Genomic DNA, 14,659 nt, shown 5'->3' with positions numbered 1-14,659 from the left:
AAGCACAGGAAGGAAATAAAACGCCTCCCTGTCACCCTGCAAGCCTTCCGGCTCTCATGTCAGTCTGGCCAATTTCCACCTCTTGCTGGAAAGAGATGGGTTGGGAGTAGAAGCTGAGCAGAAGTCAGGGAGAGAGATGTGATTCTGATGCTTGAGTCTGGGAGGCCAGGGTTAGCCTGCCCTAATTTTCTTTCTGTAATCTTTTGATTAACCCTGGATCAGTTTGGATGGCATTTTTCAAATCATCTATAGGAGGCAGACAGAGGCAAGTCCAGACTTGCCGCTCACTATCTGCAAACATCAGCTTGGAACCAGCTGTCATTTGGAGCCTGGGACAGCAGGAGTCATGCTGGGCTGCAGAACATGCTGGCATCCTTGTGCTGGTTAACTCTGCCTGTGCATTGCAAGCCCAGAAACAGCAGCCTATCATTCCACACTCAACAGGAACCATGTAGCAAATAATAATTGCCACAATCCCTTGAGGGCTGTTTATTTGCTGGGGCTTTCCGAGGGTCCTCATATTCAGTCCAGTCTTAGCTGCAAGTTACCTATGCTCACTATTCTCATCTAAGGGTGGGAGACGTTGAATAACTTCCCAAGGTGGCAGAGCCAAGGTTGTGACTAAAGATTCCAGGCAGTGTTAAAGGAACACTCTCTAGGTCAGACCCCTCAGCACTGTCACCCTCTGTTATGGACTGAACTGTGCCACCCCTCCAATTCATTTGTTGGAGCCCTAACCCCCTAATATGCCTGTACTTGGAGATTACACCTTAAAAGAGGTAATTAAGGCTAAATGAGGTCACAGGGTAAGATCCTGATCAGATAGGACTGGTGTCCTTTAAGAAGAAAAGCACACACAAAATGAAAGAGGAGAGATCACAATCAATACTGGAGAAATACAAGCAATAATATTATGAGCAATTATATGCCAATAAATTGGGCAATCTGGAAAAGATGGACAAATTTCTAGAAACATATAAACTAACTACTAAAACTCAAATAGGAAGAAATAGAAAATTTGAACAGACCCATAACCAGTAAATAAATTGAACTAGTAATAAAAAAATCACCCCATAAACAAGAATCCAGGGTCAGGTGGCTTTCCAGAGGAATTCTACCAAACATTCAAACAAACATTTAAAGAAGAGTTAACACCTATTCTTTTGAAGCTGTTCCAAAAAAAAAAAATAGAAATGGAAGGAAAACTTCCAAACTCATTCTATGAAGCCAGCATTACCTTGATTCCAGAACCAGACAAAGACCCCACTAAAAAGGAGAACTACAGACCAATTTTCCTGGTGAACATGGATGCAAAAATCCTCAGCAAGATACTGGCCAACCAGATCCAACAATATATTGAAAGAATTATTCACTACGAGTAAGTGGGATTTATAACTGGGATGCAGGGCTGGTTCAATATCTGCAAAACAATCAATATGATCCATCACATCAATAAAAGAAAGAACAAGAACCATATAATCCTCTCAATAGATGCAGAGAAAGCACTTGACAAAATACAGCATGCTTCCTTGATAAAAATCCTCAAGAAAGTAGGGATAAAGGTTCATACCTCAAGATCATAAAAGCTATATACAGGAGACCCACTGCTAGTATCATTGATGAGGAAAAGCTGAGACCTTTCCCCCTAAGGTCAGGAACATGACAAGGATGTCCACTCTCGCCACTGTTATTCAACATAGTATTGGGAGTTTTAGCCCCAGCAATTAATAAAGGCATCCAAAGGAAGAAGTCAAACTTTTACTCTTTGCAGACAATATGATACTCTATATGGGAAACCCAAAAGATCCCACCAAAAAACTGTTGACCTGATCCATGAATACAGCAAAGTCTCAGGGTTATAAAATCAATGCACTGAAATTGATTGCATTTCTATACACCAATAATGAAATAGCAGAATGGGAAACCAAGGAATTAATCCCATTTACAATTGCACCAAAAACCATAAAATAATTAGGAATGAATTTAACCAAAGAGATGAAAAAACCTATACACTGAAACCTATAGAAAGCTCATGAAAGAAATTGAAGACACCAAAAATATGAAAAATATTCCATGCTCATGGATTGGAAGAACAAATATTGTTAAAATGTCTATGCTACCCAAAGCAATCTACATATTCAGTGGGCTCCCTAGCAAAATAAAACCAGCATTCTTCATAGAGCTAGAACAAACAATCCTAACATTTGAATGGAACTAGAAAAGACCCTGAATAGTCAAAACAATCCTGAAAAAGAAAACCAAAGCTGGAGGCATCACAATTCTGGACTTCAAGAGGTATTACAAAGTATACAAGACAGTATGGTACTGGCACAAAAAAGACACAGAGATCACTGGAGCAGAAAAGAGAACCCAGAAATGGACCCACAAATGTATGGCTAACTAAGCAGGAAAGAATATCCCTGGAAAAAAGACAGTCTTTTCAGCAAATGGCATTGAGAAAATTGGACAGCAACATGCAGAAGAATGAACCTGGACCACTTTCTTACACCATACACAAATATTACCTCAAAATGGATGAAAGACCTAAACATGAGACAGGAAGCCATCAAAACCCTAAAGGAGAAAGCAGGCAAAAACCTCTTTGACCTCAGCTTCAGCAACTTCTGACTCAACATTTCTTACTCAACACAGCTGAGACAAGGGAAACAGAAGCAAAAATTAACTATTGGGACCTCATCAAGGTAAAAACTTCACCATGGCAAGGAAACAGCAAAACTAAAAGGCAACCAATGGAATGGGAGAAGATACTTGCAAATAACATATCAGATAAAGGGTTAGTATCCAAAATCTATAAAGAATTTATCAAACTCAACACCCAAAAAACAAATAACCTGGTGAAGAAATGGGCAAAAGACATGAATAGATACTTTTCCAAAGAAGACATCCAGGTGGCCAACAGACACAGGAAAAAATGCTCTACATCACTCATCATGAAGGTTATACAAATCAAAACCACAATGAGACACCACCTCACAGCTGTCAGAATGGCTAAACCTAATGACTCAGGCAATGACAGATGTTGGCGAGGATGTGGAGAAAGAGGAACTCTTTTGCACTGCTGGTAGGAGTGCAAACTGGTGCAGCCACTCTGGAAAACAGTTTGGAGGTTCCTCAAAAAATTAAAAATAAAACTACCCTATGACCCAGCAATTGCACTGCTATGTATTTATCCAAAGGATATAGGTGTGCTGTTCGAAGAGGCACATGCACCCCAATGTTTATAGAGCACTGTTGACCGTGGCCAAAGCATGGAATGAGCTCAACTGTCCATTGACAGATGAATGGATAAAGAAGTTGTGATATATATATATATATATAATGAAGTATTACTCAGCAATCAACAAGAATGAAATCTTGCCATTTGCAACAATGTGGATGGAACTAGAGTGTACTCTGCTAGGCAAAATTAGCCAGTCAGAGAAAGACAAATATCCCATGATTTCACTCACATGTGAATTTGAGATACAAAACAGATAAACATAAAAGAAAAGAAGCAAAAATAATATAAAAATGGGAGGGGGCAAACCATAAGAGACTCTTAAATACAGAGAATAAATGGGTTCTGGAGTGGTTGTGGGTGGGGGGATGGGCTAAATGGACAGGGGGAATTAAGAAGGACACTTGTGGGATGAGCACTGGGTGTGTAAGTAGGGGATCAATCACTAGAATCTACTCTTGAAATCATTATTGTACTATCTGCTAACTAACTTGGATGTAAATTTTTTTTTAAATGTTTAAAAATGTATCAAATTGGGGCGCCTGGGTGGCTCAGTTGGTTAAGCCTCTGGCTTTGGCTCAGGTCAGATCTCACGTTTGTGGGTTTGAGCCCCGCATCCGGGCTCTGTACTGACAGCTGGCTCAGAGCCTGGAGCCTGCTTCTGGTTCTGTGTCTCCTCTCTCTGACCCTCCCCCTCTCCTGCTCTGTCTCCCTCTGTATCAAAAATAAATAAAACATTAAAAAAAAATTTTAATGTATCAAATTATAAAATCCTAATGAAATACATGTGTAAATAGAAAAAATTAAAAAGGAGAAAGGCATACATAAACCAAAGGCCACATGAAGACTCGGCAAGAACACAGCAGTTACCTGCAAGTGAAGGACAAAGGTCTTGGCAGAGAGGTCTCAACCCTGTCAGCACTTTGACCTTGGACTTCCAGTCTCCAGAACCATGGAAAAATAATTTCTACCAAGTCACCCTGTATGTGATTTCATGCTATGGCAACCCTAGAAAGAAAAGTAATCTATCCTCAGAGACAAGTCTCTGCATAGCATCCTTTCCCATGTTTTTTATTGCAGCAAATATACATAAAATAGTATTTACCATTTTTACAATTTTTAGGCATACCATTCAGTGCCATAAATACATTCATACCATTGTCAACCATCACCGCCATCCATCTCCAGAACTTTTCAGTATCCCAAACTGAAACTGTGTCCTCATTAAACACCAGCTCCCCTTCCCCCTCCCCCAACACTGGTAACCACCACACACTTCCTATCTGTATAAATCTACCTATTCTAGGTACTGCATATAATGGAATCACACAGTATGTGTCCTTTTGCATCTGACTTACCTCACTTAACAACGTGTTCAAGGTTCATCCATGTGTGTGTCAGAAGTCCGTTCCTTTTGCAGGCTGAATAATATTCCATGTATGGATATACCATTATTTCTTTTATCCATTCATCCATTGCTACTCATCCATTCCCATAATTTTAAAATACAAAAGGAATCCCATTATCCACTTGCTCACAACTCTGCCACCAGTGGTTTCTAGACACACCTGGGGTCAAATGCAGACTTCTCGGGGGCTGACAGGCTTTGCTCGATCTTCCCTCTGCATTTCCATCCTCCACTTCTGGTCTCCTTCTCCCTGCGGTGCATCCCAGCCACACCAGCACCATCAGCGTGTGGACTGCGCAGCTCCTGTCACCCCCACTGGACTCTGTGTCAGAGCTTACCTTGCTCTGTCCGACACATTCCCCATGGTCCAGCACCCCCTGCTTATCTCCCCCACCAACACACACACACACACACACACACACACACACACACACCAGGCACTTTCTGTCCCCTGACACCACCTTGTTTTTCCACATAACACTCACCACTCATGCAATGACATTACACATTGATTCACTCGCTTCTGGTCTAGCTTGCCCACTAAGAGTGGGAAGTGGGGGCAGGAACCGTTGTGGCCGTCACCACTTTCCCGGCAGTTGAGGCAGGACCTGACACATAGCAGGACTCAGTGGAAGCTGAGGGGTTGACAAGGCAGATGAGAAGCCCAAGGCCCACCTACAAAGTGGGCAGCAAAAGTGGCCTTGATTCTGGGCCTCTGAATATTCTTCCCTTTCCCTACAGTCTCTGCCTTGACTTCCTATTAAAGGGCCTGGTTCTGTATTCCACCTTCCTGTGTCTTTCTGTCCATTCACATTTACCCTTTGGTAAGACATCAGTGATCCTGTGATAAGGCCTGAGCCATTTGTGTGGTTCCTTAGCGCCCCATCCTGAAAACTACCTTTCTGTCACTATAGCTATGGGTCATTTAGTTAATCTTAGATTTATTCTTCCTGTGGAAAGAGGGTAGTGTTGCCACAGGGAAAAGACTGGCACTATTTTCTAGTCTCTTCCATTTGGCTGAGAGGCCCTTCTGTGGGTGTGTGAAGGGACCAGTCAACAGCAAAGGCCACTGGAGGCTGCAGACAGTGGCCTGCCAGTGCTCCAGCCCTTAGGGATTCAGGACTTTCGAGGAAGATGATTTGTGGGGTTCATCAGACTCTGAAGTCAACCATTACCCTTTGGAAGCTGTTTGACTTTCAGAAGTCCCATCACCTCTTTGAGTCTTGGTCTCTGCTGGAAAGTGGACACAATAATATCAGTCTTGCAGGTTTATTGAAGTAATGCATGTAAGTGTTTAGTGCAATGCTGTGTCAATCAAGAGCTCAACAAATGATCGCCTGTTTTTGCCTTTATGTGTTACTGCTATTTATAAGGCCTGAGGTTATGTCTCCTCACAATTGTAGCCTAATCAAACCTCCTGGGTCTCAGAAAATGGCTGGTTGACTGAAATCACCCATGCTGGCCAGAACAGAGTCAGAGACTTCAACGTTCTCTCTGCCTTCCCTTTCCCTACCTAGAATCCGAGTACCAGTAGCAGATAGGACAGGAGGGCCAGCACTCCATTCAGAGAACGAGCTTAACATCCAGAGCCTTCAAAACGCATTCAGTCCAGTCCCTCCCCAGGCCCTGCCCATTCACAGTGAGTGCCCTCCTCCTGGTGAGAGATAGGAAGTGCAGCAGAGAAACCGAGCCTTAGCAGCTCCGTAAGCCTAAAGCCTGAATGTTACATGTCTTCGGGCCTGGGTCAGACTCCCCTAAGGACGCCTCCACCCTGGATGCAGGAAGTTGGGCCTCAAATCTCAAAGCCTTGAGGACTCTGGCAGGACATTTAGCAACATTGGTGAACTGAAGGCCAGAAACTAAACAGGACCTGACACTGCTTGCTGGCCTGTCTCACTGGGCCCTGCGATGAAGAAGGACAGCTGGCATGTAACTTCCCAGTGCTAATTGGGGCCTGTGCTTCATACCCTGGACTTTGAGGTCCTCCCCAGCAAGCTGCTGAGAGCTCGGTGGTGGCCGGCATGTGAAGGGAAGTTGAGGCCACTGGGGCAGGTAACCAGCATGAGACTCTCCTAACACTCCACCCTTCAACCTCTTTGGTGTACAGGTGGGCAAACTGAGGCCAGAGCAAGGAGCACCCTTGAGCTAGGTACCTTGAGGCAGAGTCTGGGTGCTGGTACCAGGGGCACAGAGATGAAGAGGGGTGGCCACCCAACAGATGACTCTGCAAATCCACACAGTGACTTAGGCTGAGGCAGGACAAGGTCCCTCGTCCCTTTAGCTGTGGCCCTGCACTCTTGACATTGTGCCTTCTTCTCTAGCACGGCTTCCCAAGTCTCTCTCCCTTTCTCTGACTTGTCTCTTAAGTTCCAGGCCTGCAGGAGACTCCCCAGCTGAACTGTGAGCTCATGGGAGACATGAGGCCATATCTTAGTTATTTAAAAATGCCCAACATCCAGCACAAGGCCTGGTACAGAGTAGGGGCTCAAAAGATGGATGAATGAAAGAAGGAGGGAAAGACGGAGGGAGGAGATCATAAACTCTTCTATTTAAATGCATTCCTGTGGCCTCTATTTAACCCTCATAAAAGCAAAGCAGACATCTCTCTCTTGATTCCTCTCTGTTTCCCTTAATATGTCCCCAGTCTTGCACCCTGAAGTTATCCTGCTCGCTAAGTCCTATTGATCATTTATTGCCAGTGTTCCTCCTGTCACTCTGTTTGCATCCTCAGCTGTATCCCTGAGGTCCAAACCTTCTTCATGTCTTAGCTGCAGCTGCCCACCAACTGCATTTCTTCCCATTTCTCCCTCTAAACCCAGCCAGATAAAGAGATAATCCACCCAACTCTTCAACCCTGGAGCCCTACTTCTAGAAATCTGTTCTAAGCAGATCACCAGACATATGTACAGAGACCATTACACAGGGGTGTTCATCATGGTATCACATTATAATAGTGAACAACTGGAAATAATCTAAACTTCAGTTTAAAAAAAGAGTGGGTTGGGGTGCCTGCATGGCTCAATTGGTTAAGCATCCAACTTCAGCTCAGGTCATGATCTGGCACTTTGTGAGTTCAAGCCCCGTGCAGAGCTCTGTGCTGACACCTCAGAGCCTGGAGCCTGTCTTCAGATTCTGTGTCTCCCTCTCTCTCTGACCCTCCTTCCCTTGCTCACGCTGTCTCTCTCTCTCTCTCTCTCAAAAACAAATAAATGTTAAAAAATAAAAATTAAAAAATTAAAAAAGAGTGGGTTAAAATATTTTGGTTCATCTATCTGATGGAGTAATATTAAATCCTTAAAAAATTATTTTGAGGACTATTTAAAAATAAGCAGAAATTCTATTAACATAATATTAGATTTAAAAAAGTGGGGTTACAAAACTGCATGTGCAATGAAGTTCCAATCTATGAATAGAGATGTGTACAGAAAAGGAAAATAGAAAAGAAATCAACTGAAACACTGGCATGGGTTTTAGCTGGACTTAAGGGTTATTTTTCAAAGTTCTTTCTGATACTTATCTGTGTCACCTACACTGTCTTCAATAAACATGTATATTTAATCAGACCATAAAGAAATCATTTGCTGAATAAACATCTTCAGGTTTTTAATTCTTCTCAAGACCTTTGGTGAATGTTGTGCCTTCTCTATCACTACACCATGGCCTTCCTGTCCATGCTGGAGTGTGCCCTGGACTTCTGGACTTCACACAGCCCATGGCCTCAGCCCACATCTGACCATGGCTCCCCATCTACCAGCACATTCTCCTCCAGCCAGACTGGTCCCCACATGGTTTTCAAACCAGATATGTTCTTTATGCCCTGCCCCTGAACCTACTCTCAAATGATTCAGAAAAACAAACAAACATACACACATACACACACAGACAAACAAAGAAAAGGAATGTAAATATGGCAAACTATTAAAAGCAATCAGTGAACCAAATACATGCTCCTGGTACTAATTTTGCAACTCTTTCATAGTTAGACATTTTTAAAATGAAGTCGGGAGACATGAAGGAGCACTGTAATGTGCTCCAAGGAATAGGCTCTGCTATGAAATAAGCTGAGTAGGCAGCAGTGACCTGAAGTGAGTTACTTACTTTCTACGTCTCAGTTTCTTTGTTGGTAAAATGAAGATAATGAATATCATAGTGTATTTATGTCCTTCAGTTGCCTGGAAATGGAATAAATGTGTGCAAAGGGCTCGGTGAAGAGTCGGGCACACCCTTGAGTATTGTGACCTATTAGTACCAGTGTTAAATATAGAAATCAGATTTTGAATGACCATGTCCATGATACCTAATTCCTCTGTGAGCAACTCAACCCTTGGATAACTAAGGAAGTGCTGTGGCTTGGAAGTCTTTTGCTTGTGTGATTCTCTTCCTGCCTCTGGCCTGGAGCAGCCAGAGAGCAGTCCGATTCCCACCGGCATCCATACTTCCAGGTCTTGGCACAGCGTCTGGCACAGAAGAGATGAGGCAGTCAAGAAGTGCACAAAACCCCAAATGAGGGACACTAAGGGCTCAGGTTGCACTTTCAAGAACGTTCTTATCATATACAAGCTGGTAATTATGCGGATGCAGCCACTCTCTTCCCAGGGGCTTCCTGGAGATGAGGCGTCACCTTGATAAATTAGCTGTGGATATAGACATCCTGCAGTTGGCATGGAAATGCAATTTAATTTCCAATTAAGCTTGATTTCTAGGCCAAAGGATTTGCCTGCCTCACACTTGGAGGAGTATTCCAGCCAGATCTATTGTTGTCAATGGTGAGAGTACTCCCAGGAAGTGGCCTTTCATGGACACTGGGCCATCAGCCATTGAGAGGTTCAGCCAGGCAGAGGTGTGGCCCCTGCATGTTGGTACTGCTTTTTCCTCAGGAGCTAAGTTTAGACAAATAGACTCAAGAAAGTTCAGTGTGAAGACAGGCGGTCTGTTTGCGGCAGAAATGTTTAAGATGGAGTACAGATAGAAATAGATTGAGAGGAGCAGAGAGGCAAGGTGGTCCTCCGTGGTACTCACAAGAAAGAGAAGTGGGAATTTGCTAGTAAGGAAAGGGGTCAGTAGGATGCTCTCTGGGCTCAAACAGAGAAGCACCTGTATAATCAGAGGAAAGAGAAATGTTGCTCAAAGAGAGAATAAACATTTGAGGAGCATCTTCTCTGCACCAGGCACTATGCTGAGTGCTCCCCATTCAATACTGCACCAAATCATCATGGACCATCTATAAAATAAACCATGTTATGCTCGTTTCCCAATTGAGGACATTGGGACCTAGGGAGATTTAATAAACTGCCCAAGGTTCCAGGAAATCCATATTCAAACTCTCACTTTTGTGAGCTTACTTTCCTACAGGTTCTCTCTCCAAAGACAAATAAAACACATAATTCAGAGCCATCAGAAGAAGCTCACACGAAGCTGAAACTTAACCTCCCAAAAATGTAAAAATGAGAAAAAAAGCTTTTCAAACATGTTTCAAGAGAAAGAGTGAAAATAACTGATAGCTGAGTCTACTTGGGACAAATAACCTAATAGAGGGCCAAACAACACCCACCTCTGTTTGGTTTGTTCCATCTGCCCCACAGGAGTGAGGTCTGAGAACTGGGAGTGATGATCCAAGATGGCGAGGAGGCCCACATGAGGTCAAAAGCTCAGAAGGTCCGGCTGCTCCAAATCAATAAAAGTCTGGCTTGTGCCTCAGGGACTTTCAATGGAGGGTGTATAAAACAGTGTTTAAAGACACGTATGTCTAAGAGGTTTCCAAGAATATGACCACTTGAGTGGTCAATAGAGTCATAGAAAATTACTCAAATATCAAGATGAGTCACATGGCCTAATTTTTATTATTGATAGCAAGAGAAGTCTCTAAAGCTATGTATGAATGAGCATGCTGTCAACTTTTGGACACATTCTGGAGTGGCTGAGTGGACTATTAAGCTAATGGTTTGGGAACAACTGAAAAGGAAAACTGGGATCACTGAGTGAAGTGTGGGGTCCTTGAGAAAGAGTCATGTCAGACCAGCCTCTCTTCCATTCTGCTTTTTTTTAAGTTTATTTATTTATTTTTGAGAGAGACAGAGACAGTGTGAGTGGGGGAGGGACAATGATGGAGGCGGAGAGAGAATCCCATTCAGGGTCTGCATTGTCAGCATAGAGCCCAATACAGGGCTTGAACCCACAAAACTGAGATTATGACCTGAGCCAAAACCAAGAGTTAGACACTTAACCAACTAAGCACCCAGGTGTGTCTCCCATTCTGCTTTTTAATAGGGTGATTCTTACAGGGATTGTTGTGGCCCAGGTGTCCCTGGGTTCCTGTCCAGTGTTTAATGGCCTGTGGGCTGGGTGGCGGTGGAGTCAAGCAGATTGTAGCTGACGGCAGGCTCCTGTCTGTCTCAGTGATGCCCATGTCAAAAGTTTGCAGGGCTTTTTTGGACACATACATTTGAACCTCAACCTACATTTGTTCACTCTTCAGGGGCGTGAATCCAGGGAGCTGGGGTTGAAAGCCTGGGCTCTGTGAAAAGGTATATCAAAGCATCCAGCACATTCCCCATACCGACTGTGCTCTGCTGGGCATTCTCTGTTTATTATATGGAGCAGAGGCTGTGGGGCAGGAATCACAGAGCTTTGAGAGTAAGGTCTGAAGCCATACCGTCCAAGTTTGAATCTTAGCTCTGCATTTTACTAACTTCTGATCTGCAACAAGTTCAGTTCCTTCCCTGTGCCTCGGTTGCCTCCTTTAGGACATGAAGATAGCAATAATACACTAAAGAATATTGTTAGGATTAAATGAGCTATATATGTAAAAGCTTAGCCCAGCTCCTGGCCTACAAGTGTTCAACAAATGTTAGCTCTTCCTACTATTAAGGATGACACATTCTTTACAGGGAGGGATTTGCTAAACATATCCCCAAATGGCTGCCTGCTGGTACAATGAGTTACTCACCAAAAGGATAATGATTCCTCTTCAGGAATGTTGTAGGGAGGATCTAAGCACCAGAATAAAAAGTGGGGAAGTACTAGATGATCTTGAAGGAACTACTCACCTACAGAGAGCATGAGTTTGTATTTGAACAGGAAGAATCAAATGGGAGTCCACCACCAGGGGCTCCAGAATTGACACAGGAGGACTCAGTGCGACCATCCCACTGGGGGTGGGGAGAGAAGGCATGTCTTGAAGCTGCATGTACTTAGCAAGTCCCTGGTTTAAGTTTATATATGTCAGGAAATAGGGAGCTTGGGAAGGGGTGATGGAGATTATAAGAGATTAAAAATGGCAACTGAGGGAGAAGATGCAAGCCTTTCCATAAGTCCCCAACTTGGTCCACCTGTCAGCTGGAAGTTGTTGGCTTTGCATCTCTATCCAGCGCTTTCCCATCCCCCAGATCCTTTAAGGGAGTTGACTGGGGATCATCTATTTTATGTGAGTGGGAAGGGAAAGTTATAGAAATCTAGGAAGAAGCTGAACACTTGAATATCACTGTGAACGCTTTTGACCTTGCAAGCCTTCTCTCTGAGAAACACTCCACTAGACCAGGGTGAATTCCTCCCTGTCTTTCTGATCTTGCTTTAATCTTTCTCTTGTCCCTCCATGTGAAGAGACAGCCACTGGTGAGGTATCAGCTAGCTACACTTTGTTCAAACAGTATATTCCCAAGCATGTCATATGATTCAGAATTCTCTAAATGCGACTCTACTCTGAAAGACAGGAGATATGTTTATGCCTCAGCCCTTATTGTCAATTAGCAATAGAACAAATGCAACTTACAATTCACTCACTTGAAGAAGTTTTAAAATTAGGAGAAACTCTGGATAAATTGTTGATGGAGTGGGGCTGGAATCATTTCAATAATTCACAGAAAGATTTTATTAATATTTCAGGTTGCATGAGTTTGATTTTGCGTAAGTCAGCTCTTCACTGTGGAGAGGGAAGACCTCATCAGTAACGGTGGGGCAGGAAGACCGGCAAGGATGGAGGCAGGCCCTGGGACTGGCTGATCTCTGCCCTCCCCATCCCCTGTCTCTGATCCCTACCACGTGAGCTGAGTCCCAAGGAACAAGGGAGGTGAACCTTTCCAGGTGTGAGTCACTGGCCTGTAAGATGAAAAGCAAAAACGGTGGAAACACAAGATGCTCATTAGCAGTGATTTATTAAACACTGATGACAGCTTTCTGCTTCTAGGCAGCCATTATCCCAGAAAACATTTTTCCTCAGTGTCTAACTTATCATGCTCAAATGCCCACTGTTTCATGCTCATCCTGTACACGGAGTTCTGCCAGCAGCAGGCTGGTCTAATCCAGTCTTACTGACAGGAGGAAGGCATGTGCCCTACGCCATTGAAGGTCATCATTAACACTGCACGGGGCACTGAGGGCTGGGCATTTTCCTAGAGGTACATGGCCTATCCCCTCGCAGGCGCTGTTTGAGTTTCTGTGTATTTTAGCCCCAAATGCAGATGCACGAAAACCATGTGTGAAGGAGTCCTTTTAAGTGCGACTAATGGTGGGGACTTTTTCTTATTATTATTTAAATCAACTTAAAGTTTTCTTTCTTTCTTTCTTTCTTTCTTTCTTTCTTTCTTTCTTTCTTTCTTTCTTCCTTCCTTCCTTCCTTCCTTCCTTTTATAGTTTATTGTCAAGTTGGTTTCCATACAGCATCCAGTGCTCATCCCCACAAGTGCCCTCCTCCATGCCCATCACCCCCTTTCCTTTCCCCCTCCGCCTTCAGCCCTCAGTTTGTTTTCAGTATTCAAGAGTCTCTCATGGTTTGCCTCCCTCCTTCTCCCTAACTATTTGCCCCCCTTCCCCTCCCCCATGGCAAACTTAAATTTTTGAGATACTTGCAGATTCCCATACAGTTGGAAGAAATAATAAAGAAAGATCCCATTGTACCCTTCGTCTAATTTCCTCCAATGTCTTACCATTAGTACCATTACCACAATACAACGTTGCCTCTGAGGTTTTCTTAGAAGACTCAGAGGACTCTTGAGACTTTCCTGACCCCGTAAGGGAGAACCTCTGGGGAATGGTGTACTCCCCTGGGAAGGAATGTCCCCAGATAAGAACCCAGAGGGTATGGAGTATATCAGGGCTCTCTGGTTGGAAGTAAGAGATGTTCACGCAGATTACAGATGCTGTCCTCTCACATCTCTGACTTGTATGAGAGCACCATTGGGTTCCAGGGATGCAATACTGTTCCTTACCTGTCCCTGGGGCTTTGGAGGACTGGGGCCTTCAGCCCTTCAGCTGAGTCTGCTCAAGTACTATGGTTGACAGTCCACTCTGGAACCACATGGCCCAGGGCTTGATTCCTAGCTCCTCACCTTCTATGTGGATGACCTTGGCCAATGACACCTTAGAGCTTCAGTTTTTCATAATATCTTATAGAGCACTTATCATGTGTCAGTCACTATTCTAGGAAGCTTATAGAATAATTAACTTAATACCAACAATCCTAAAAGGGAAATATTATTAGTTTCTATTTTGCAAAGGAGGAAATTGAGGTATTTGTCCAAAGTCACTGAGCTAGTGAATGGCAGGGTTGGGTATTTGAAGCTAGACCGTCCACATTGCAAGTTCACCTAATTAACCACTGTCCTGTGTTGCTTCTCCTCCTTTCTGAAGTTGGCTCAACAGTACATTGCTAGATTTTTAGAAGGCAAACTGGTTAACACAGTGCCTCGCATATAATACATAAGGACCAATAAATGCTAGCTAACATTATCTTTGGTATAATTGCATCAGGGAGCCTCTGAGTATTTATTACTTATTACAGTTATTAACAACTGCTTCCATTCTGGTCACCTACCATGTGCCAAACCTTTATTCAGCCCTCCCAACTACCCAAAAGGAGGAGTCACTTTTTAAAGATGAAACAACTGAGAATCTGAGAGATGAAATCTGGCAGAGACAAGATTTATACCCTGGGGCTCTGTCTAGAATCACAGCTCCAGAAGCAACTTCAGAGACGCCGGCCTAACATCACATCCAGCTCAGGAATTGCACTGCCAAAC

General features: G+C 43.6%; 1 protein-coding gene across 1 annotated transcript in view; it reads left to right on the top strand.

Moving 5' to 3' along the window:
* The window catches only part of KCNIP1 (potassium voltage-gated channel interacting protein 1), a 342,478-nt gene that overhangs the window by 8,404 nt on the left and 319,415 nt on the right, over positions 1–14,659 (top strand). The gene's annotated exons all lie outside the window — the stretch shown is intronic.

The sequence above is a fragment of the Suricata suricatta genome, chromosome 6 (genome assembly GCF_006229205.1).
Source record: "Suricata suricatta isolate VVHF042 chromosome 6, meerkat_22Aug2017_6uvM2_HiC, whole genome shotgun sequence".
Lineage (NCBI taxonomy): Eukaryota > Metazoa > Chordata > Mammalia > Carnivora > Herpestidae > Suricata > Suricata suricatta.
The sequence above is the reverse complement of the archived record's forward strand: the minus strand, read 5'-3'. Positions and strand labels throughout refer to the sequence as shown.